The sequence below is a fragment of the Lissotriton helveticus genome, chromosome 9, assembly GCF_964261635.1.
Source record: "Lissotriton helveticus chromosome 9, aLisHel1.1, whole genome shotgun sequence".
Taxonomy (NCBI): Eukaryota; Metazoa; Chordata; class Amphibia; order Caudata; family Salamandridae; genus Lissotriton; species Lissotriton helveticus.
Genome location: NC_136070.1, coordinates 1,203,136,358 through 1,203,161,483, shown reverse-complemented (window position 1 = coordinate 1,203,161,483; position 25,126 = coordinate 1,203,136,358). Strand labels below are relative to the sequence as shown.

General features: G+C 40.8%; 1 protein-coding gene across 1 annotated transcript in view; it reads right to left on the bottom strand.

The window, feature by feature from the left end:
- GRM7 (glutamate metabotropic receptor 7) overlaps window positions 1-25,126 on the bottom strand; it is a 1,739,703-nt gene that overhangs the window by 323,119 nt on the left and 1,391,458 nt on the right. The window lies entirely within an intron of this gene.

Below are 25,126 nucleotides of genomic sequence, written 5' to 3'. Positions count from 1 at the left end.
AAATCCCTGCAATGAAAATTTTGAGTAAGTCTGCGCTTTTGGGACTGTCCACAAGACTTACACTCAATACTTTCTCCTTAGAAGATGGAGAAGGAATCCCATCACCTCTCTGCCATTACATCAAATCAGTGGCTTAGCCTGGGGGGAGGGACTGTTTTGGGGGAGGCAGGAGTCGTGTCTGTCGACTACCACAATCCCCCGGCCCGAAAACAAGTCATATGTCATCTGCAAACCCCCCCACCCCCACTCCACCAGAACAAGTCATCTGTCCCTTCGGTCGCTACCCTCCTTCCCCCTCTTATTTGCACCTGGGCGGCAAACTTAGTTGCCGGCCCAGTTGGCAGTACGCCTAGCTACGCCACTGCATCAAATGACCATCATATGTCAATAAAGTTTGCTCCTTTGCATCATGGTACAATTTGCCCTCACCTCAGTGTTGACTGTAGTGTTGACACTACAGTCAACACTAAGAGTGCTCCCCTTAGTGTTTACAATACAGTTAACACTGAAGGGAGCCCAAATTGTACACTGTGTGTACCATGATGCAAAAGAGCAAACCTTTCTGGGATATAATGTAGTGTGTGACCACACCCTTTTCCCTGCCCATTTATTTATCGCATGTTCCTAATGTTCCCTTTTGTAAAAATTGCATTGTAGCCCACTGATTATACTTCATCCGGCCTGAGCAGGAGGGTACGCCCCGAGTGTGGAGTTTACAGCACGGGTGCCAAGAATCCGGGCCGACTGCAGACGTAAAGATATGACTCATAAATGATCTCTGTGAATATCAAATGTCAAAAAGTTAGACTTTTGTCTCAGATTACCTTTGTGAATATGCTTTGTTTTAGTCAGACAAACTCTCATGACATTTTACTTCACATAACTGTCTAGTAGACTCACATTTCTTTGTAGACCCACCTGTGATTGTAAAATCATGTGACCTACGTAACACACAACTGGCATAAATATTTTTCCAACTCATGGAGCATTTGATACAGTGTATTAGGAAGATCCATATCTACTAAATACATATTAAAAATCATGGGTCCAATATGCACCCTGTCTTACTCCTTACATAAACTTGATTCTAGAAAAATATTTCCTTTCGTCAGGAATACATATAGTCACCCAAGAGCGAATATATAAAAGTTAGATCCTTTTTAGATGTGAGAAAGAAATGACTAAATAAAATATTAAAATTCCACAGTAAGCCTGTCTATTAAATTAAAGGCAGAGATGAAGCCTAAATAAATACAATACAGTGTTTTAAATACCAGCTTCAATAAGAAAGTTCACAATTTGTGGCCTTTTATTATTAAATGATTGCCCAATCATTATGACCAGCGGCCCTATGACATATTGGGAATTTTGTTAGACGTGCTAAACCAATATCTTAAAATACATCTTCATTGATCTCTAAACTTAAATCTAATCGCGGCCTTTATTTGAGAAAATTGTGATTTTTTAATAGATTTTATTTTCATGGCTCACCAGAAAAGAATCCATTGGGTTGATATTTGTGGGTGTTCTCTGAGCCATTTTCCATGAGTTTCTGAATGTGATGGAATTATTACATTTTTGGGTGTAAAACATTTTTTCCTATTTAGCTTAAAACAATCATATATAATTCTTTATGTTATAATGATTCTTGAGAGTCATATTCAATTTGCTGGTAAACTTCAGTCTGTTGAAATCTGATATATCTAGATCAACCCACATCGATCTAATTATTTTATATGCCTTAAACAAGAAATCAATAGTAAGAGGCACTGAACCTTTTAATCTCAGAATAATGTTTCAGGACATAAAATGTTGTAATTGAGCACTTGTTCCAAATAGATTTCCTAAATACTTAATCTGCATGAGATAATGTTTATTTATAATGATATCATATTTGAGATACATACCCCACAAAATGATCACTTTTATGTGGCTTGAATATCTCATTATTACTGATCAAGGACAAGCTAGTGCCGTCAGCGAAGGAACAACAATTTAAACAAAACAATAAAGAAACCAGTGGGAACAGATTATAGGAGCACCTCAATGGTCCTGTGTCTGTGATTTTACATGGCTAATATGTAGAATAATCTACCTCTTACTCTATAACGTTGATATTCAAGTTATTTATGGCCCCAACAATTTCTGTACTATATAGTATGAGCCATAGGTAAGGACTTTGTACAGGTGCACAAATGTAGAATAACTCATAGCCTTAAAATGTACTCAGGGTACAATATTCCGGATAATAGTAAAAAGGCAGTGGGTACAGGCTCATCAAGCCATCAACTATCTAGTTGTATGCATGTTGTGTTCTCTAATTTAGTAGGCCATAGCCACACTGTAGATTCTTGCAAGGAATTGGATTTCACGAGGAGCTGTGGATTGGATCTGTGTTGTTAAATGCATGGTTGAAGACATATCTCTGCGAAAAGAGAGAAGGCTTACCTTTTGTATTATTTGGTCTTCATAATTATGCACAGAGGTAGATCATCTTCTGAATGAGCTCTGTTGGGACATCACAACTCTCAGATTACACAGTTATATGATAATTATGTAGATATGACATCTCGCCTATCTGGTATTATTATAAACTGTGAATTATGATAGCTTTATAAAGTTTTAGTAGCTCCAGGTTCCCCTTTATCCCTGATAAATGGAATAAGGCACATTGGGCAGAGTGTTGTTGTTTGTCTTTATAGAAAGGACAGGATGTGGCGTGTCCGTGTGGCCTAACAGGAGAGGTTTTTCCAATGGCTGTGGGCTGAATGCTAGTTTGTGGCACATCATGAATGTAGTGCTGCCTGTATCCTCTGACATGTCAGTATCCTCTGATATGACAGCTGGAGAATTTCTATTAATCCCACTTCCCCACCTCCTATCGACCTTAGTTTTACTTAGGCCTGAAACTCACTATTTCTTTTCCTAGCTAAGAATAGACTCCACCTCACTCAGGATCAGTCTTCTATACATCTAGGGTCTATCTGGCAAGCCTTAAAAAATAACCAGTATTCCCTACCCTATTTTGTACAGCTCCTAAATGATGAACAATATCATGTCCTTGGGACATACTTACAAAGGTAAAACATATCTGTGTCTAAGAAACAGAATGCGCTTACCCACTCTATGTGCAAGCAGAAACAGTAACAAAAGATTACAGTGTAAATGTTCAGTATTTTATGTATTAACAGCTGGGTTTCTAAGTAATTAAAAGGAATTCCTTCCCATGTCATATCATCCCAGCTTGCCCCCATTCTGTCCTTCCCTTGTAATTCTCTCATGCACATTTCATACTACAAGATGAGCTCCTTTCACCGCATTCTGCCCACACGTTTAATAATAGTATCCCCCAGGACTGCTCTTTTTTAGTTTGCTGTATTAGCACTTCAGAATATACAAAGATGTTCACAAAGGTTTCTGACTATGAATCATGCAGTGATTAGATTTAGAAGCTGTAAGCAACCTTATGAGAAACAAGAAGTATTCACTTTAAAGAATCTAAACCTGCTCAGGAAATGGTCCTGCAAGGTCTCACCTATCAAAAGGTGAGAAGGCAATTCTCATTACTCTGCCAGTTTATTTGTGACAAGCTCTGAACCACTTCCTCAGTGAGAATAATTGACATTAGAGATGGGTTGTCTATGGCTTTGAATCATGAGCCATTCCAGATCCCGTTTCGCTACGTCTAATTTGAGCAACTCGCACTTCCCAATCACCCATCCTTGATTCACATTTCTTTACTGCCACTACGATCAAACATTTGGAGAAACATGGGAATGGCATTTTGTCTTCACATTTTCCAATCCATAAGGGACTCGAAACAGCCCATTCTGGATTTAGGCCAATACATAGTACTGAGTCAGCACTGGACATAGTTGTGGATAAGGTTATCAGGATTGTGGATCAAGGAGGGAGTTATGCCCTGATACTCTTAGATCATCATCTGCCCTCAATACCGTCTCTCATAAAACTTTGTACTGTATCAGATATAGGTGTTAGGGGGTTGCCTTGCTGTGGCTACAATCTTATCTTCAGAAACATATCCAAATATGAAGACTGTCTCAGCCTACTCTGAGTTTTCTAGGGCTGAACATGGAGTACCGCGACGATCGTCTCTAAATCCGACCCTGTTCAACATTTGTGTGGCACTCATAGCCCAACTAGTTCGATCATATGGGTATAGCTTTTAGATACATACTGATAACACTCAGGTCTTCATAAGGCTAGATAGAGAACCGATGCAGAGTAGACAACAAATCAAGTACTGCAGCTCAGCAACAGCTAACTGGATGCAAATCAATGAAAACACTGAAAAGACCAAGTGAGTGATCTTTGGTCAAAGTAAGTTGGGTTGAAAGTTGGTAGCCCAGAGAGCTGCTCCCCCTCCTCTACTTCCAAGACCAGTTTTGAAGAACGTTGGGGTATACCTGGATGATAAGTTATTCTTCTGTCATCAAGTCAACAAAGCAGGTTCTACCGGCTTTTTATCTCAAAATGGTGAATTAAATCTGTCTTTTCTATCCTCATGACTGTCAAAAGTTGGCTGCCCTAGCCCTAATTTTGTCTAAAATCGATTACTGTCTGTAATGCCCTTTAACTGGGCATCTTAAAAGTCCATGTAATTAAACCACAAGTATTGTAAAATTAGGTACTCCATCTGATCTTTGGAGGAATCAAGATCACGTAACAACCTATAAAGAAAATCTCCACTGGCTCCTTGTAGAGAAGAGTATTCTTGTTTAAATCTCTCTGCATGGTCCATCAAGCAGAGAGAGTTCACAAGAGAGGCCCTCTCTACCTGCAGGAGACATTTCATAGATACAATCCAAGTCATCCACTTTGTTCAGCCCGAAATCATAATTTGACACTCCGGAGGGTCAATAATTCCCGTGTGTAGGATGGTTCTTCAGCTCTTTCTTTAAAATATATAAAATATTGATAGATATTACTGGTTCATTTTGTTATTTCCCATTGCTCAATTTGGATTTTATAACCACTTGATTCTTCACGGGAATTTCTTCACTAAATCAGCCTGTCAATTTTGAATTTTATTCCATTACTACATTTTGTTTGGCATTTGTATTATTATTTACTTTTAATCTAAACTATATACCAAAAAAAGAAGGACCTTTCCAAACATTACAGTCACCTCTTTTACCATCCAATTCATTATGGTACAGCACTTTAGGATGAAGGCTCAGTGGTAAATCTGATAAATGCAAAAAATAAACATACATAATAAAATAGCAAGGTATGACTGCCCTTCAGAGAGAGCTGATTCACGCTTATCCCGAGATTCTCGAAGGACATTCAGCCCATTACAGCGAGGCTGAAGAACCACTAAGAGTTCTAAATTGCCCAAGGATGCGCAAGTGAGCCCAGAGACAGGAACTCTGCCGGTGAGCTTGCCACCCCTGGTTCACCCGTGGGCCACACTCCCATACACCTCCAACCGGAACGGAAAGCCTGTAAAATGTCTGCCCCCTTCACCAATGCTGAGTGTACCAGCTTTTGGAGCTTCTGGGGTCTTTGTATGTTGTGTTGGCTATGTGGACCGATAGAGTTACTTCCAATGAACCAACACCTCTGATATGCCCTCTGGCATGTAATAATGGTTGAGATAAATCCTAAACCAATATAACCATCCTACAGTGACCTACCATTCCCTACATATTGCTGGCCAAATAATTTGGTCTCAGATGAATTCCAAACCAAGGCCATAGCTAGCCTGTCAGGCGCCTCTATTTTCATTCGTCCCACCGACATTGGGAAACTTTGAAGGAGACCGCAGGTGTCCATTCTACGCCTGTACCTCCTGTGCACCCTGGCACCTTGAGGGCAAGTTGACTCCCTAAGCGCTTTGATCTCTTGTTTCGTTCTAACTGGCTCCTCTGCCTTTACCAAGAGCCAGGAAGGTGTGAGGCACAGGGTAGGCGTAATTAGCATTCCTCTCCAGTTTTTAAACATGCATCATTTGCTTTGAACACTGCATATATTTTGCATGGATTTTTAGGTGATCACCTGAGCCTTCGGTGACTGCAGAAATATTCCAAGGAATCTTGTCCAGGCAGCCAGTCACACAGCAAGGGTACCTTGTGACAACTCAGTAACTTAACTCTGAGAACTAAAACTACCACATGTCTCCAGAAAGTGATTATAGCCCAGGGTTGCCAAGGTGATTGCAAGCTCTTCCAATAGAGCTCGCTTCAGCCTTTTTTTTTTAAGAATAACTAACTTAAACAGTGCTTATGTCCCGAATATCGATGTTTTTGTGTGAATATTGCATCATAGTGTACCCCAGCATAAAGCCATATCACTTCCTATAGCAATCTTCAATTACTCACCCAAGTCAAGCATACAAACTGGACAGGAAGGTGGTGAAAAGAAAAGGCCAAATAACTTGAAAGAAGTGAAGTACATTATCCACAACATCATGATCTCACACAATCAAGCTTTAGGTGAAAACCGCAAATAATAAGAACACATGATACACTATGGTTATTGTAAAGCAACTAATACCGTTCTGTGTAGTACAAATATAACCAAGTCTATCAGACAGTTTGATGAAGTGGGCTACTTAATTCAACCAAAGAATGAAGGTGGTGTATGTTATTCTAACTTTAAGTTATACCATACTTCCTTTTTAATTTGTTAATTTTATGCTCTGACTGATGAAATTTTGAATGCTCTCACTACTAGATTTTTCATTTTATGAAGTTGCTTTTATGTCCAATTGTACATTCATATCTAAAAACACAATTTTAAAATACTCTCAATATTTGTTGCATACAATATTTACCCGGGGATTTGACTTCTTACAATCCTTTCTTGAAGCCTCCATTTGGTATAATACATTTCTTAAATTTCGCCATAAATCATACTATTTTAAATATTGGAAGGAAAAGGGTATTTTTTGTGTTCATCATTTGGTTTCTCATAACTCCATTTTGACTTTTGCTCAATTACAAGAACGATATAACCTACCTGATTCCTGCTTACAACAATATAACCAATTGCTGCCTGTGCGCCAATCTTTTCTGTTAACCAATAACTTCCCCCTGACTCTACCCCACTCACCCCATTGACAGCACTCTATAATCTCACTTATGATTCCATCCCTAAAGCATCTCTTATATACAAATGTATTCAGCAATGAGTCGTCATAGAGATCTGTTGGCTGCCCTGCGCTGTCCCATGAGTTAATAGTTGACATTGCAGAGGCTCTATCAGTGAGCTATAGCTTAGGACCAGGTGAGATAGGTTGCATTGTAAGGCCAAATTATGTTTTAGGGATGATTGGATTATGCAGTAAGAAAAAGACATTATGTGATGCATATTGTTGGGAAAAGTCAAAGGCTATAACTCTGTAGGAGAAAGGCTCAGGAGTAAGGGAAACTTATTCTGAGGGATAGGGTATGGAATATAAGAAAACAATAAACGAATTGGGAAAAAAGTAATTCTCTGCACAACAGTATTGCTAGAGAAGTAAGGGTGAAGCAGGAGATCTTATAGGATATGAGTGTCAAGAATATGCAATTAAAGGGTTGAACAGGATGTTTCGGGTGGTCTTAATGTTTATATTCTCGGTTTACTTACATAACATTCATGCTACGTTTTGCTATTCAGTGAGTTGTCTGCTTAAGTGTACTGTTGATAATTTCACATAAGACATTGCAGATGGGAATGCTCTTCCCCACATGTAGCATGCATAGGCCTTGGTTTTGGCTATGCAGTAGATGGGGCATGTAGAAGCATAGGACATAAAGGATGCAGCCAATGGCCAAATATTTCCTGCGGCTGACTCAAGGCCCACTACATATAAGTTCATAGGTTTTATGGCAGAGGCAAAGGCTAGCAAAGATAAATATCCCATAGCTAGATGCTTTTGTGGGGCACATAAGCATGACCTCGGTCCTGTACACTCATTGCATCATACAGTAGAATGAGGCACATCCTTATGCAAATACAGCATCCATTGAGTAGAGGATTTGTCCTGACTTTTGCATGGGTTTCATACAGCATCTTGGTAGAGAAATACAAAACCCATTTGACAAAGATGTCTGAGCAAACTTCTTGCATTTTGTAATGGTATCTTTTGTCCTGTTCTCCCAGCATGATTGTGTATGTCCACAGTTCATACCCTGTAAGTACTTGACACATGGCATGGTCTGCCGCAATGCCATTTTCCTTGTGTCTATGCTCACAGTCCCCGAAGAGCATGGCATGTGTCATGGCCCTTCTGGCACTGGATATACCCATGCTTAGTACCCCAAACTCAAGTCAGTGAAACACACAGTAAATGACCAGTACGCAATCAGTGACCGTGATCTGAGGGACTAGGTGCAATATTTAGAATATGGCTGTGTTTTACACCCAGTGTCTATGACTTCGGGCCTGCAACATCGCCTCTAGTCATGCCCTTTTTGTGTATTCTTTCATGGGATCATGCCTATTCCCAGTATGACTGTCCCATTATATTTTTTGACTTGTGTTGTTTAGGTCAAACATTTGCCTGCAGACCTCTGTACTCCATTGATTTTAGTCTACGGCATTTATATTGGCCACTCTCACATATGAAAGTAGAAATAAACCAACATCTTACGGGTGCATGTTCAGTTTGAGCATATTTTACACCTCTCTGCAGGGTGCCCTCTTCTTCCCTGTGCATGGGATTCAAGTTTAAGTTTATTGTTCAGTTAATGAAAACCATAACAATGTTATTAATACATAAGTTTAAAAAAACAGTAAAACCACCCGGTGTATCTTAAAGCAATTCTGCTATAGTAATACTAACATTGGTGGATCAAAAACATTGATTCTGTAAAGTGACGCGTGACTTAATGAGAAGGATAGAAGCCATGGTTTGAATGCGGTCACTTCATTCCTACTACCAAGGTATGATAAAAAAGTAAAACCACCTGGTATAAGACAATAACAATTTAGTAATATTACCACAGATAGGTCATAACAAGTAATTCTCTAGAGTGATGCGCAACATAATAGAAAAGATAAAATCCAAGGTTTAGGAGCCCTCAATTAGTCATCACAACAAAGCTAGTGTGTGCATTGTTCCCTTATAAAAGTAAGAATGCATTCATTGCTAACCAAATGATGTTATCACTTGCAAATATAAAATATGCTCAGACTCCCTACATTGACCTAGATGTATTATGTCAGACATGCATTTCCCAACTTTTATGTGCAAATTCATCAAACAGTACAACACTGTTAGCTATCCTCACAACGTATTAAATAGTTAACTAAGGTTCTAAGCCATAACCACAGTCACTATGTCTCAAACAGTTGCCTTTGCACTTGTTTACATTTAGTTCAATTTACCAACTCTCTTCCCAATGGGTATGGTTTCCTACATCCGCTTACGTCTCTCCGACTCCCTTAAGTGTTATCTGCAGATAGACATAGCTTGCCCGGATCCCGTGTCCAATGCCTCTTTGCATAGAAGAGCCAGCAGTACAGAACTGAACATGGTGGCACCAGCATCCCTTTATCCCTTGCATCTAACCACTGAATAAATACAGGCGTGGCATAACCTTACCGTAATGTATCTGAAGGGAGGTGTCACAGACTTTGATGACATCTAAGTATCTTAGGAGTGGCATGTGTGCCAGGAAAAGGTAATGGAAAAGCCACACAAAGGGCAACTATCAGGAATAAAATCAACACAATGAGCTCTTCTTCTAGTAAGTACCTGGGGATGTGTACACAAGCCATTTAATATGCCCACACATGTGTAAATGATACCGGCGGCCCCTGGAGTAACATATGTTGCATGCGAAGCAGTTCATTTTCTCTGGGTCTATGAGACACTTCGTGAAGCATTTCTGCAGTCATTAAAGATTCACACTTTAATATAGAAACACATTGAACCTAAGGCAGTCTGTTCCCATTCTACATTGTAGAGAACATAACTTGAATATATTGAGTTCGAACTAAGGGGCCAATTATAATAGCAAGAGCTATGACAGCTGCAAGGAAAAAATATCTCTTATCTTAAGTAGTCATAAATGGTCCAATTACATTACCTCTATTTACATTCATCTCTTAGTAAATGAGTATTTGATTGATGGATTATTTTTAAACAGATCATTCTCAACAATCAGCTACGCATATTCATTCAAATAAACATTACATCATATGAAAGGCTACGATTGAGTAATTACATCACCTACTTGTAGGTTCACACATATAGCATGTACAGCTTGAGGTCATAATACTGTGGGGGTGAAATTTCCAAACATAAAATGCTTATAAAAAGTCAAAGCCTCACCATATCAGTTCCCTCATAGGACCACCAATGAAAACATAACACATGCTGTGTATGACCCAATCTCTGTTGCTTGGCGACCGATACTGGAGTTACTTGTCAGAACCAGAGGGCACTATTCTTAAACTAAGCCCATATGTCCTATCTTCCCCTCAAAGGCACAAGACAAGTGTTTTTCCAGAGACCTTGAACTGGAGATAGTTGTATTGTGGCTTTCTTGTTTACTGAGACCCAGACAGTACTCGCACATGCTCAAGCGGTTGGATGGAGATTGATAAGCCATTCTACATATCCATTTAAGCGGGAACCTGCCGTGGTTGGCCAACACACCAGTGTAATGGGGATAGTCATAGTGGAGAGCCCATTCATGTTCTACCAGAGTGGCTCATATAGTGAGAAGTTTCTTTACTTCTCTGAGAGGAAAGTTTAGCAAGAGGGGACATAGGCAATGTGCAGTGTTGACAAGAGTTGCCCAATCTGTCGCTACACTAATATGGTATCTTCAATGAATCAAAGTGAAGCAAGACATCTAACTGCAAACATATCTCTCTTGCCTTCAGGCATTTTATTTGGACATTCTGCTACTCTGCATCAATACTAAGAAGAAGACAACTCCAAGCGAAAAGCATTTGCCTGCTGTCAAACTTTAAAAGTTAGCAAGTCAAAATGCACTTGTGTGGCATATTGGTGCATATGTAAATGGACACTACTATATTTCCCCATGAGAAAAACATGGAATTCAAAAGCAAATCCAGAACTTCATCTCAGAGTTTACAACAATCACAGTTTCCAGTGAATAGTCATGGATTTTTTTTATCATTTTCATCCTAGTTGCAAAGTTACTCCAAACATACGTGTACGTCTTGCGTCATTTTGCCTATAGGACTACATTTTCAGCTGAGTATTGTGAATGTAGCACTTTCTGTTTAGAAAAAACAAGGTATTTCTTCATGCATGGAATATTTGTGAAACTCTGAGCTCCCTCATTTACTGTCCTGTATCCTAGCATTATCATGCGTTGTCAATGAGTGGTACGTTTTTCATGATCATAAATATAGACCCACATTTAGTGGATGGACACTATAATTTTATTTTTGCAACCGGTAATCGTAACATAACTGAAAATGTTGCTTTGAATGGGGAATAACAGTCGTTCTGGTTGTTTACCGAAGTTAGGTGTGGATTTAACACCAGCTATTTGTTCTGGTGTTAAGAGGCACAGATGACTCATACAGTGAAATTGTGTCATCACATTTCTTGATGTGAAATACCACTTTTCGGTAAATACGAAAATATGCTAAATTTGGGGAAACCCAAAAACACGTGTGCTATGATTTTTCATACTTTCATCCTTACTTGAGGGCACGTGGTTTAAAGACCTGTGGGCCAGATGTACGACCCTCTGTGTTTGCAACTCGCAATTTGTAGACTTTTTGCGTCTCGCAAATTGCGACTTGCAAAAATTGACGTACAACAGTGTCTGAGACACTGTTTGAGATTCCCAAATGACCTGCCTCATTATTATTAATGAGATAGGTCACATATGGTGACCCATTGGGAATGGCTGCCACTCACAGTGATGGTAGCCTGCCAGAGTCAGCAGTCCACCATGTCTTTGATTGCTTTTTCATTAAAGCATTTGTTTTTAGGTCGGGCCTGGGCAGTGTATGCGTTGCTCTACGAGGCAGGCTGTTTTCAGGTATGGAGTTGAAGCTCTGCCTATTTTCCACCCTTCTTTTCAAATGGCCCCTATTACTGTCCTTTTTAAATGGTTGCTTTTGATTCATGAATAGGCTTAGTAGTCCCTCCTTAATACTGCATGGTCAACATTAGTAACCTTCCATAAGGACTGGCCGTTTTAATTGTGCTGTTACTCGGTATGTTTTATTTAGTCTGTGAACACTATTTACTTGAGTGATTTCTCCTATTCCACCCACAACATGCTCTCCTTCTACGCAGCATGCCACCTGCTATTATATTTTTATTAGCAATGGCAGGCATGTTATATTTATAAAATATGCGACGCGCCAACTTGCACCTTTTCATCAACATTATTTTCTTTTCTTTGCCAGCACGTATGCTTTAACTATAGCAGCCACGCTCCTTTCTTTATTTTATTTGCCAGCAAGGTCCACTTTAACTATATTTGTGTGTTCCGGAAGCATTCCTTTAAATGAGCTTTTATTGAGGGGGGGGAAACGGCCAAACACCGTGCTTTCACTTTAATGGTGCCCGCGCCCCTTTCTTTAGACCCTGCTCGCCATATTCAGCTTACAGAGAGCCCCGTTTAAGATAATGGGCACAACCGCCATTAAAGTGAAAGCACGGCATGGGGCGCTTTTACAAAAAAAAAAAAATGTGTTTTCCATTTGCGACTGGTTTACTACCACTTTGAAATTTGTGGTAAACACGTTTGTTTTGCGACTGCATTTGGTGTCACAAAACAATCTTAAATCCCCCTGCGGCTCCCTATTCGGAAGGGACGCCTCTGGCAAACCCCTTCCTAATAGCGACTCGCAAAACCTATTTTGCAAGCCAGTAGCAGGTTACCGAATCGCAAAATAGGTTTGGTACATGCTACAACCCCTTTTAGCGGTCACAAATGCCCCTGCATTATCTGTGATTTAAATAATACGTTTTGTAATTTTCATGACTATTGTTTTTTATTATTTATCAAGCACATTGATATTTGTCTTGCCCATTTGACATTGACTGTCACTCTCAGGCAGAGAAATATACCAATTTGCAGCCCAAATGCTCGCAGTTAATATAGAAGTGACTAAACGGAGCTGCTTGCTGCATTGCAAGCACGTCACTGTTTACTCTGGAGGTTCGGAAATATGCCTGATATCATTATTTATGTCAGTTGCAGGTCTAGCCAGATTTATTTTCTGCTAAGACAGATGCTTGGCTGCTGAATGCAGAGAATGTCTGAGATCTCACTCAAACCTGTATGCAGATCACACTGGTCATGTTGTTCCTTCGGCTTGGCTTTTATTCACACCGTTTCTATGATACATGGGATCTTTCAGCCAAATGAAACTAAAGGGAATTGAGGGTCTCTGGGCAGCTTTGCAATGAGTGTAATCTTCCACTCATGCTCGCATCAAGAACTGATGTGCTCACTAAGGTTTTTTTTACTATCTGTACATTTGTTTTAAAAACAAGTAGACCAAATGGCTACAAAAGGCTTCAGCTCTCACGATCTAAGAGTCCCCAACAGGGCCAGACTGGGAACAGAAACCTGCTCAGCTGCCCCCCCCTGGGGTGAGGGGGAGTGCAGCCAAGCAGTTTGCGAGGGCCGGTTTCGGACGATTTTGTTACTAGGGGCCGATATTGATGACCCGGTAACAAAAATGGCACCCCGGGGGCCCAAAACCGGCCCCACCCTAGTGGCCTACCAGGGAAACGCCCAGTGCCCGCAATGGCCAGTCCGGCCCTGGTCCCCAAGGAGCTGCAGGGATCAGAATTCTAACCCACTGGTGCAAGGTGTTCGCTCGACACACCAGCAGAAATTAGAAATCCAGTTGGATTGTGACTCATGCACAATCCAATAAGCAATGTTTTTGGTGAGTTGTTTTCTGGTCATGATTAGCCCCTCTAAATGAGTTCAGGGACACATTGGAACTCCAAACCCTCTTTGGTAAATGAATACCACACTCAAAATAGTGCTAAGAAGGGCAAGATAAGAGTTCAAAATGTTTATTTCTAAAACCCCAGTGTAGTGCATAAAATATGAACAGTGATCACACGCAGTAAGAATATAAATGCACCAATGCATGACCTAGCCAGCGAAAAAATATGAACATTTCTAACATGTATAGCAAGTTCTTAGCATCCTAACAACCTATTGCTACTTTTAAGTGCTATGCTAAACTTTAGCAGAAGCTAAAATGTTATCTCATGTTAATAAGTTTGGAGACACTAAAGTCCCAACACGACATAATAGGCATGGCGATAAATGTGTCGTCTTAATTCCCATGTAGATACCCATCCTTAATGGAAGAGTGTATATTTACATGGCAGCGACCATGACATAAACAACAAAAATATGTCAGCCTGGATAGAAGTTGGACATGATTCTAACACTTCTGTGTATGTGTAAAACGTCACACTATCTGTTAGAAAGAGATCAAGGAATCTGCAGGCAAGAACATTATAAAAATGGAAGAGGTTTAAAGGGGCCTTGTCACAGTGTTCACGACATTCCTCGATTGTTAATTGCATTTAAAAGGCATCTTTAATATCATGAAAACGCATAAAATACTCAAACACCTGTTTGCACAAGATTAGAATTTAACCCTGAGCTTGAAACAAAGGCAGCCATGATCATACTGCCAGACCTTCTTGTGCACTTCATCCCATTTTCCCCTTTTAGTCTCAACTGCTCCATTCTTCTTATTTAAATAGCTTTTATTTCCTGCTAGAACAATGGTCTTTAGTCTTACCTGCAAAAGACACACAATTGATGGACGGAATGCAGAATACATCAAAACGTTCACCCCCAGTCAAGAGATCTGGATTAAATCCATCATTCTTTTGCTCACCATGCACCCCAGTTTAGACCTGGCCATATGCAAATCAGTCTTGACTCTGTGACGCATGGGAACAGTCCAGCCCGAACTGCCAAGCCAGGTCCTCCCTGGACAGGAAACAAACATCCTAGGCAGTTCGTGCTGGACTGTTCCCATTGGGCACAGGGTCAAGACTGATTTGTATATGAGCAAAACAACGATGGATTTAGGCCCAGATCTCTGTACTGGGGTGAATGTATGAAATTATTCTGCACTCTGTCCATCAATTGTTGTTTTTGCTTCAGTCTTACCTGCACCATTCAGGTCATGACCACTTCTTCAGCTTTGTTCACCTTCAAGCAAAACATTTATTCTGCCTACCAACATTCAGAATTTGCTTGTAAACCTTGGGAATTATTGCAAACTTGTATTTTCTAAACAGTGGATCGTATGCACCCATTAGCATTCATTTTGTCTCCTTCCCTGATCACTGAGATCATCAAATCCATGACTGGTCCACTCCCTGGCCCAACAGCCTTATCAAATGGAATCTCCTCCAATGAACTGAGGAATAGGAATGTGAACTATAGTCATTGCAATGTCCGCAGAAGCATACCTGGTGACCGGTAACCAGTGGGAAGCAAATACAACACAATAACTTTGGTTGTCAAATTCAATCTCTCAAGCGTATGACAGAATACCAGGAATTAAATTATAAAAGAAAAAAACAACTGACTTTGTGGATAATAATTTTGAGCGCATCTGAGTGTGTAATGAAACTGTTTAAATGGATTAGAAAATATAATCAATTAGCACTAACATTTTAAAATCCATAGGATCAGGGAAAAAGTAGTCAAAAATCAGCATAAAATGTCTAGGGGCCCGATTCACAGAACTAATTTAAGACAAAATCCTAAACTTACTACTTTTGGTATTTACAGAAGTTAGGATTTTGTCTTAAGTTTGTCTAAAGACAGACTTAAGACAGACTTTAGTTAGGATTTTGTCTTAAGTTTGTCTTAAGTCTGTCTTAAGTTTGTTTTAAGACAAACTTAAGACAAAATGCTAACTTCTGTGAATACCAAAAGTAGTAAGTTTAGGATTTTGTCTTAAGTTAGTTCTGTGAATCGGCCCCTAGATGTCTCTTTCGAAACAGATGAAATGAGAATTACCAAAACAGGGAAAATTGTATTTAGATAATATAATATTTTAATGAAAACTAACAAGTACAGATGAAAGCAGAAGAATGATTCAATGTTGCAGGCTTATGATTCACTTGGGAAAATCAATACTATTGAAAAAAATAATTTAAAGTATTCAAATTTTGGTGCAACTATCAGTGTTTCCTTTAATAACGCAATAGCATTACAAGGGCCTTTACTATTTAAAACAATCCTCTCCTTAATAAATTGTTTCCGACCAATCACAAACTACATGCACATTAAGGCTCGATTAGGATCGCGGTTTTCCCGCATCCTCCGGGCCAGCGGAAGCCACCGCCGGCCCGGAGGATGTGGGAAAACCGCTGCGGAGGCACAAAAGACCCACCGCCAAATTAGGATGGCGGTGGGTCTCAACATCTGTCCGCAGCTTTTCCGCCGCGGTCGGAAGGCGACCGCGGCAGAAAAGCTCTAATTAGGATGGCGGAAATCATATGCTTTTCCACGGCGGCTTTTCCGCCGTGCAAAAGCATACGGACATTGACATCGGGGGCCCGTTGCGGACCCCCTTGGTGAAGGGGTTGGTCGGGGTGCACATGGGGGGTACCTATGGTACCCCCCTGCATTTGTATGCAGAAATCGGCAGGCACCGCACAGTGCCTGCCGCTTTCTGCATACAATTGCAATGTATGCATTTTTTACAATTGGTGCGGGTGCAGCTTGAATCCGCACCCGCCGCAATGTTAAAAATAGAGGATGTGACCGCCAGGGTGGCAGTCACATCCTAATTGCACAGGAGGGAACTCCACAGGCAATGCGGAGGTTCCCTCCTACTCTATGGTGGCGGACGGACTCAGGTCCGTCCGCCATCATAATCGGCCCCTAAAAAAGGTGGTTAAAGCAGATGATGAGAAAGCAGTTTGTTAATGGTTGAATCTGAATCTACAGGCGGCCATAGCATTGTGATTAAACAAATATAGTTAATTTTAGAGAGATCAAAGAAGATGTTAGAATAGTTTTCCTACTATTTCAGGAAGTCAATGGCCCATATTAAATATGCACACGCTGTTGTATTTGCTTTTTATTACATACATTGTGTATCTTTATCAAATCATTCCATAGTTGTTTGGTAGATGAGACTTTAGGCTTTCATAATTGTACTCATGACTCATAATTCTTGTGTTTGTGATTAACAGACATTCATTGAACACTTTACTGTTATTTAAAATTAAAAACAATAGATAAGGACTCCCTGGCTTTCAATAACAGGGAAACCCTATCTAAATTCATTAATCGATACCCTACCTAATGGAAAATAAAAGATTTGAGAATCATAATAAATACATTGTTATCAATAAAATCATCAATACATTCATTTGCAATAAACTGCAAATATTAATTCCAACTGTAGAAAGGAAATATGCTATTCTTGGAAGAACAGGAATCTAACAGCTCTAAAGAGATTTTCTTTAGAGTGGCAAAACAAATGCTGTTTTGTTTCAAAATACTATAGATAAATTACAGTAGCCAGACCAAGCATCGAGTCAATCTAGATTATGTGGATTATATAGACAAGTGGAGGTATGAATAGTAAATCAAAACTTATCTATATGCACAAACCTTCTCAGTGGTTTGGTTCTCGATATTTTGGCTATGATATTTTGGTCGTTGTTTCCGTGGTTGATATTTTGACATCTAACTAATGTGCAGTCTAATATATTGCAGTGTAGCACTGTTTTAGGGGCTACATTTTTAAGGAATCAGCCATCTTCATTAAACGTAGAACCACGGCTAATGCATTTCCACAAGGGTCTAAACACCTGGTTCAAATATTAATTATTGTACGTCATTAAACGACTCTAGCATTATAGAAATGTTTTAGACAGAAGAAGATCATAGGAGTCGCCTACGCTGGTGGAGTATTTTAGGGCTTTAGTCGGATGCCCTCGCTGGAGCTAAAAACCCAGGGGCAGATTTACAAGAAAGTGACGCATTTGTCGAGATGCGTCACTTTCCCTGCGCCACCCTGAGAAACACTTGAGCCACCATGGATGCGCCGTATTTACAATACGGCGCACCATGGCGCAAGGATTAACAGATGCGTCAGAAATTCTGACACATCTGTTGGCCCAAAAGTCATGCATTGCTGGAGTCGTGTCGCAAGCACGACGCAATTCCAGCAATGTATTTTGAGGCCTATATTACTGTACTGCTTCACTCCTTAGGCCTGCTTCAAGCAGGTGTAAGGCTTTGACGCAGTGGCATCCTAAAAGTGACGCAGTGAAATCTTGTAGATTTCACTGCGTCACTTACTTTTAGGAGGACTTCCTGCGTGGGAAGGCCCACCCTGCATACATTATACCTGGCACAGGTACAATGTGACGCAGGGCTTTGCAACATGACGTCTCTACCTAGATGCATCACGTTGTAAATAGGCCACATTGTTTGCGCCGCCATTGAGTCCAAAAAAGTAACGCAATGGCGGCGCAAGAAGGCGCAAGGGGCTTGTAAATCTGCCCCCAGACCATACCAGATTTAAAAAGTATTTATTTCTAATTTTACTACCCATAGCACACCGCCTGTCCTATTTGTTGCCCCCCCCACTGCAAGGAGGGCTCTTCAAAAAGAGCGTACAGATTTGCCTTTACCAAATGAAATGTATTTTTAGGTCTGCCTACAGACATCTTGGCTGTATGATGGCCTTGTATGATCAGCTCTTCAAAATGTACATTAGGAAGTACAGAGAGACTTGCACCCATATGGGCTTTCTTAATGATGCAATGTAATACAGACTTTCCTCTAAAAGTTGTGCTATGCTATATTTTGCTTTCCAGTTCACCATTTGCAATAGAAGCTTCATTTTGAAATGAACAAAGCAAGCTGAACTGATGTTTATCACCAAATGTGCCTTTGTGAATAGGGCCGTTTATCCTTGACTGGAAATACCTGGCATCTCTCTCTAGTGGAGGATTCTGGGCTTCCACCATATGCGGAGGGAATAAAGCCAGGCTTACTAGCTAGATTAAATTGATGGCTTAGATTGCTGCTAGAATTTATTGCCCTCCTTTGTAAAGAAAGCACTGCTTTCTCTTCAAATTAAACTTAATTATGTTCATTAAGCACTGTAACAAGCTGCCACATGCAAAATGTTTATCAGGCAAACTAAAAATCTTTCTCTGTTATTAAACACAGGTGTGACATCAACACTTGAGCTCGGTGCACGCCATACTCATGACTGATTAATGCTTGGAAGGTAACAACACTGCCATTAGAACTGAAGCCCAGGGTGCCCTTCCTTACCTCATAACTTGTTTGGGGGCCACAGAGCAGGGCATAGTTCAATATTTACATAGAAAAGACTCAAGAGACTGTGCCTAGGCAGTGATACTCAAAGTACGGCCCGTGGGCCGCATGCGGACCCTGGTTGAACAAAAGCACTAGTTTTCTGTTTACTTTACAAAGCACTAATATTCATAAAGATATTAAATGGCAAGCATTTATTTACAGTCGTACTGAAGTAAAAAACAAGATGCTGCACCACATCTTGCAACAATCCTACAAAAATATGATAAAGTCCCTTCAAAATTAAAAAAAACAAATATTTCAATAACCTGCAGAATCATTTACACCAGATAATAAAAGTGCATCGCACTGTTTTTTTGTGTGTGATAGTTTTCAAACATGAATTTCAAAACACTCATGCCTCCCCCCACCCTCCCTTACAACAATGCCAATAAGAAAGTGAAATAAAACCAACTGCATAAGAGCACACAGTTTGGTCAAGTGCAGACGCTGGGATTGATTGATCCCAGGTGCAATTCCACCATTAGTCGCTTCCCCTATGCCCATCTTACACCTCTCACACACCGACCACCTCCATGCTGGCATCAACGCAGCCCTCGGTCACACCACAGATTAACTTTTTGGCCCCTGAAAAATATTTGTGAGTCCCCATGGCCTAGAGAATTGCACAGGAAACAGGATAAAAATACTCATCCTGAAGCTCTCGACATGCATCTTCTGCCAATCTCTTAGTTTTCCCAAGATTCAGCAAACAAAATGGGGGGCAGGGCACAATTTATGATGAAACGCGGACTAACCTGCCTTCTGTCACACCTCAAACCTCAGTTCTTTCAGATGTTCCCTGAAAAAACTGTTTTTGTCTCTAAAATCACTAAATCATTTTGTTCTGAGTGTTGTTTCTGGTTAATAGCACCTCAAACGCTCTATAAATAAATACATATAGTGCTCTATAAATAAATACATATTTATAATTCAACATAACTTTAGAACCGATTTGTTTCCCATGTACTATTGATTTAGCTTTGCAAAAATGTTTTGGACTTATTCCAAACTTGTCTTGTACTTTGAGTGGGTCATGTTTCTATGTAACACCTTTTGAATTCGGCTCCCTTTAAAATCCCTGAAATGGTCATCTTCATGTTCTGAAAAGATATAAAGATAGGTTAATCCAAATGATATTGTGATGATGGCAAGTAAAAGTCGTTTGTTAAAACGGATGAATGAAAATATTCCATGTTTTCAGGTCTCTCCAACACAGTGCGCATGCACTGCATAGGAGACCTTTAGCCGTTGTGCAGCTCTTTTTCAAAGCACAAACCCGTACTTGTGGTGGCAAACAGCTTGCGGGAGTGCGCAGCGGTGCGCCACAAGCACGAGTATGTGCTTTGAAAATTAGCAGTCAGCTCTCACAAGCGAGCGCTTCTCTCCCGGCCTCTCACTTTTTGCTTGCGCTTCTTGTTTTTAACATGTTATTCCTGAAAATGTCTTCTTCATCCACAATAAGGTAACCCTCCTTTTCCTTTCCGGCTAGTTTCCGGAGTTAGGATTTCTCTAATATTAAATTATCTTAATGCAGACTTGCTACCGTGGGCTGTAAGAAATGAGTCTTTTATTCCTCCCTGTTAAGCTGATTGCATCCTCATTCCGTAGAGGCCGGCGTCCGTGTTAACGAGATTCCCCCAGAAAGGACCGAGCCCTTTCCGTGGGCAGCTTCGCGCAACCTCCGGGACTGACAAATCAAGAACCTTGTTAATGACCTGCACCCTCCTCTTCCTCCTGGGTAAGGACTGACCACCCGTCTTCTCAAACAGCCTCTTTGTTCACTTCTTACGCACTATCGTCTTCAGTCCATACCCTTCTCATACCTTGCTATTTAGTGATCACATGTTATGTGTAACACATGCAGTCATTGCTGACGTTTTAACAGCTCTTTGAAGTCTTAAGCTTACAGGACGATAGCTTCAATGTTAATTCCAATACTAAAAGTCCCAGAATGCTTAAAAGCCTGCCCACGGTGTTCCACATAAGATTTGGTCGTCGAACATGTGCTTCTTTCTCCATACCGCACACTTAAGGACTCCAGGCAGGGGGGTGAAATTTCTGTCACGCAGGCATAATTTGGGTATTTTTGCCTTAAGTTTGTTGCATAATTGTGCACAGTTTGCGGCAAAAAATGTGCGCAAGAGCACATCACAAACAGCAGAACACGTTCAGCTGCTTAAAATGCTGGTGTTTTATTTGATATTATTTTTAATGCCAAATATTTCCTCAATTCCATTTAATTTTACACCAAAATACAACGCACGGTGGCAGTTTGGCATTAAATTAAATTTTGCAGAATGTTGTCAAAATTTCACATAATTATTACACAACAGTAAATGAAATGAATTTGATATGCCCAATCCCAGCCCGCTTGCCTTGTGTTATGAATTTGCAGACTCAGCCTAGCTTTCACCCTGCATTGTCACACCCCACCGTGCTTCCCTCATACAGTGACATTTTTCTGTCCAATATCCTCATAGATCCCGCCTTCTCCTACATCTGCCTACCGGTCTCCATTCAGGACCCCCACCCCTCTCTTGTCGAACAGCCCCTAATAAAGGCCCCTGCCATTCCTTCATAACTCAATTTGTCCTCGTTTGGCAAAGTTGGCACATTCCTGGTCTGTGGTACAAGTAAAGATTTGTTCAAACCCGAGCTCAGAAAACAATGAAAGCTGTTATGTAATTCAGAGTTCCTGAACTGTTAGGAGTAAATTGTTAATTTCTTGTGGTTTAGTAAGTATCAATGGGTTTGGCATGTTTAAAGTTTTTACATTTTTATTAATGATAGTTCAACATGAGTTTAAATTTGGATGCATTGGGTGGCACACGTTGGAGATCCAGTTACTTTAACTTTTTATTGCAATTTATCTTGTACACTTCACAACATTGCCACAGTGGCTTTCCTGGTGCTCTCTCCGAGTCGTACATACCAGCAAAAGATTGCAAAAAAACACAAGCATTGGTATAGCCAATATGTCTCGCCTTTGGGACCTTATAAGTGTTTAGTTATCCAACACAATATCCTTGCTGCAACAACATCAAGTGTTGCATGGCTAAGCACTTATAAGGTCCCAAAGGCGAGACCTATTGGCTATGCAAATGCTTGTTTATTCAGGTGTTCAATGCATTTGGTAACATAAACTGTAACTGCGTTTGATTTCCAATTCTGTTTTAGTATCTCTGAAGATCAGACTGACATCCTCCCCAGTGGTATTACATAATTATTGAAGGGTTGGGACACTCAAATAAATAAGCAAGCCAGTTGCCTCTCCTTGTGTTATTTGTCATTAAAAAAAAGAGAGAGGCTGGAAGCTTTGTGTAAGGCCTCTGTGATCACAGTAACCTGGCCCCTAAGCATGTCTAAATTGCACTCTGGTCCTTAGGGATCATAAACAGGATATACGCTGTAGAATATTCAGCATAACTGGAGCATAACCACATGGAGGGACGACTACTGGGCAGTGAGATTAACTAAATGGTTAAACTAAGGGCCATATGTACAATGAAGTGGCCCAGAGAGGTGTTACCCTTCCTGGCTTAACGCCTCTCTCCTCCACTTCTGAAATGCAAGGCTGCACAATATTTACAAGAATGTGGTGCAGCCTTGCGTTTTCTCCTGCGCCACTTAGTGCCAACGCAGGTACCCTTGCAAACATCTGCGTGCAGGGGAAGATTGTTTATGTGTAGAAAGATGCCCCTTCCTGCACATAAACAATCCTAAAATGCCATTCTGTCACTTTCATGTGTACTGCTTTATGCAGCACACATGAAAGTGACAAAATTGCATTTTATTTTAAAGATTGTTTATGTACAGAAAGGGACACCTGCCTGTACATCAACAAACCATTTCAATTTGCCTCTCCCATGTGTGCTGCACAAGGCATCACACATGGAAAAAGCAAAAAGGAGGAGAAATAATGCATTTCTCCAACTTGAGACCCGGATTTTCCTGGGCTTAATTTTGGTGCTGCCTCCTATGTACGCCACCCTTGTACATAGGGGGCAGCGTCAAAATAAATGGGTGTTGCGGTGAAACGCCCACCGCAAAACCCACTGCCCAACCCTTTCGCGCTAACATAGCGTTAAAAGGGGGCCTTATTTACAAGGCAACGTTTAGCCATGTTAAGTGTCCTAACACTGTCTTGTAAATAAGGCGCAGTCCCTATCGCCACCACAACTTCGGTAATAGTGACGTTGTGGTGGCGATAGGGGCTTGTACATATGCCCCTACATGTTTTGTTTTTACATGCTCCATATATGGGTACACATGGGTAGGAGTAGCAATTACATGCAGCTGGACTCGGCACCTACAAGGGGCAGCAACTCTGTGTTGTTCCCCTGCCAAGGTATGGAGTCTGTTTTCCAGGTCAAGTATGGGGAATGTGGTGTCTGTGAAAGACACGTCAGCAAACAACCCACCCCATACAGATGGCGTCATGTCCGGCGGAAGCCCAGAGCGTCACAGAAAATGTATTGGAGCTGTTGCTTTGTTTCAATCATGAGGCATTGACATGCAGGTATCATTTCAATAACTGTATCCCACTTGTATAAGGTTAACAATTTCCTCTTCAAAGGAGTTGGGGGGAGGAGTCAAAACGAATCAGGAAGAGACAAAAACATGGAAAGAAAAATGTGGTGACCTGAGGGTTATTCTTCAGGTCACAAGGAGTCACTGTGGAAATACATTCGGATAAATGCAGTGGCGCTTCATGTTCCTTTAGGAAAGAAAGAAACATTTGGAGCCTCATTTATGAGGCCTTGCGTTAGTTTTGCACTTCCGATGCGTTTGTGACGCATCGGCGGCGTAAAACATGCCTCCTGTTGCACACTATTTACAAAGTGATGCATCTAAGCAGATGTGTCACTTTGTAAACCCCTGCGCTACATTACACCTGCGTCAGGTATAATGTATGCAAGGGGGGCTTTCCCCCGCAAAAAGCCTCATAGAAGTGACGCAGTGAAATTTATGAGACTTCACTGCATCACTTCTAGGACGCTGTTGGGTCAAAATCTTGCGCCTGCCTCACAGCAGGCGTAAGACTGATGTAGGCCTTTTCACATCTGGCTTGCCCCATGTGAAAGGAAGCATTGCTGGAGTTGCGTCATTTTTGTGAAACACTCCAGCAATGTGTCACTTTTGCGCTTACAGATACGTCAAAAATACTGACGTATCTGTAACTCCTTGTGACATGATGCGTCATACATTAAATATGACGCATCAGGTGTGTCATTTCTCATTCTTGAGGCCCTTGGAATCTGAGGCTTGGCTTGGGTGATGATATTATTGGGGCTGGAAAACCAGTAAAATGTAAAAAAAAAAAAATAATAATACAGTAAATGAACAACTTTCTGTTTGTTTTGCTTCCACTGGCTGGGAGTCAGCCGATGATTCACTGACTACTCACATCGCCCATCAATTAACCCAACCTTCGTTTCAATAGATATCTGACAATTACTTCTTCCACATCCGAAGCTGCGTGGTCTCATGTAATCATTGTCAACAGGTGTTTCGTTTTACATGCATCATGTATGACAGTGCGCCAGAGGGGAAGAGGCAGCGACATTTCCTGTGATTGTCCTCCTGTCCTTGAAGACTTGCACAAAAGAGCATGGAGCCGAGGAGATCCGCCCTCTGACGTCACAGGCTCTATCCATACGAGTCATTTCTTTTGCCAGCAAGAAGGAGCTTTGTTTTATTCCTTCCTTCAGATTCGAGCACGAGGCACAAAGGCCCTGTCCTCTGGAACCCGTTCCCATGATGCAGCCTTCTTGCACGATGCAGAAGCCAGGAATATGCGAGCAGTTCAACTCAGTACTTAA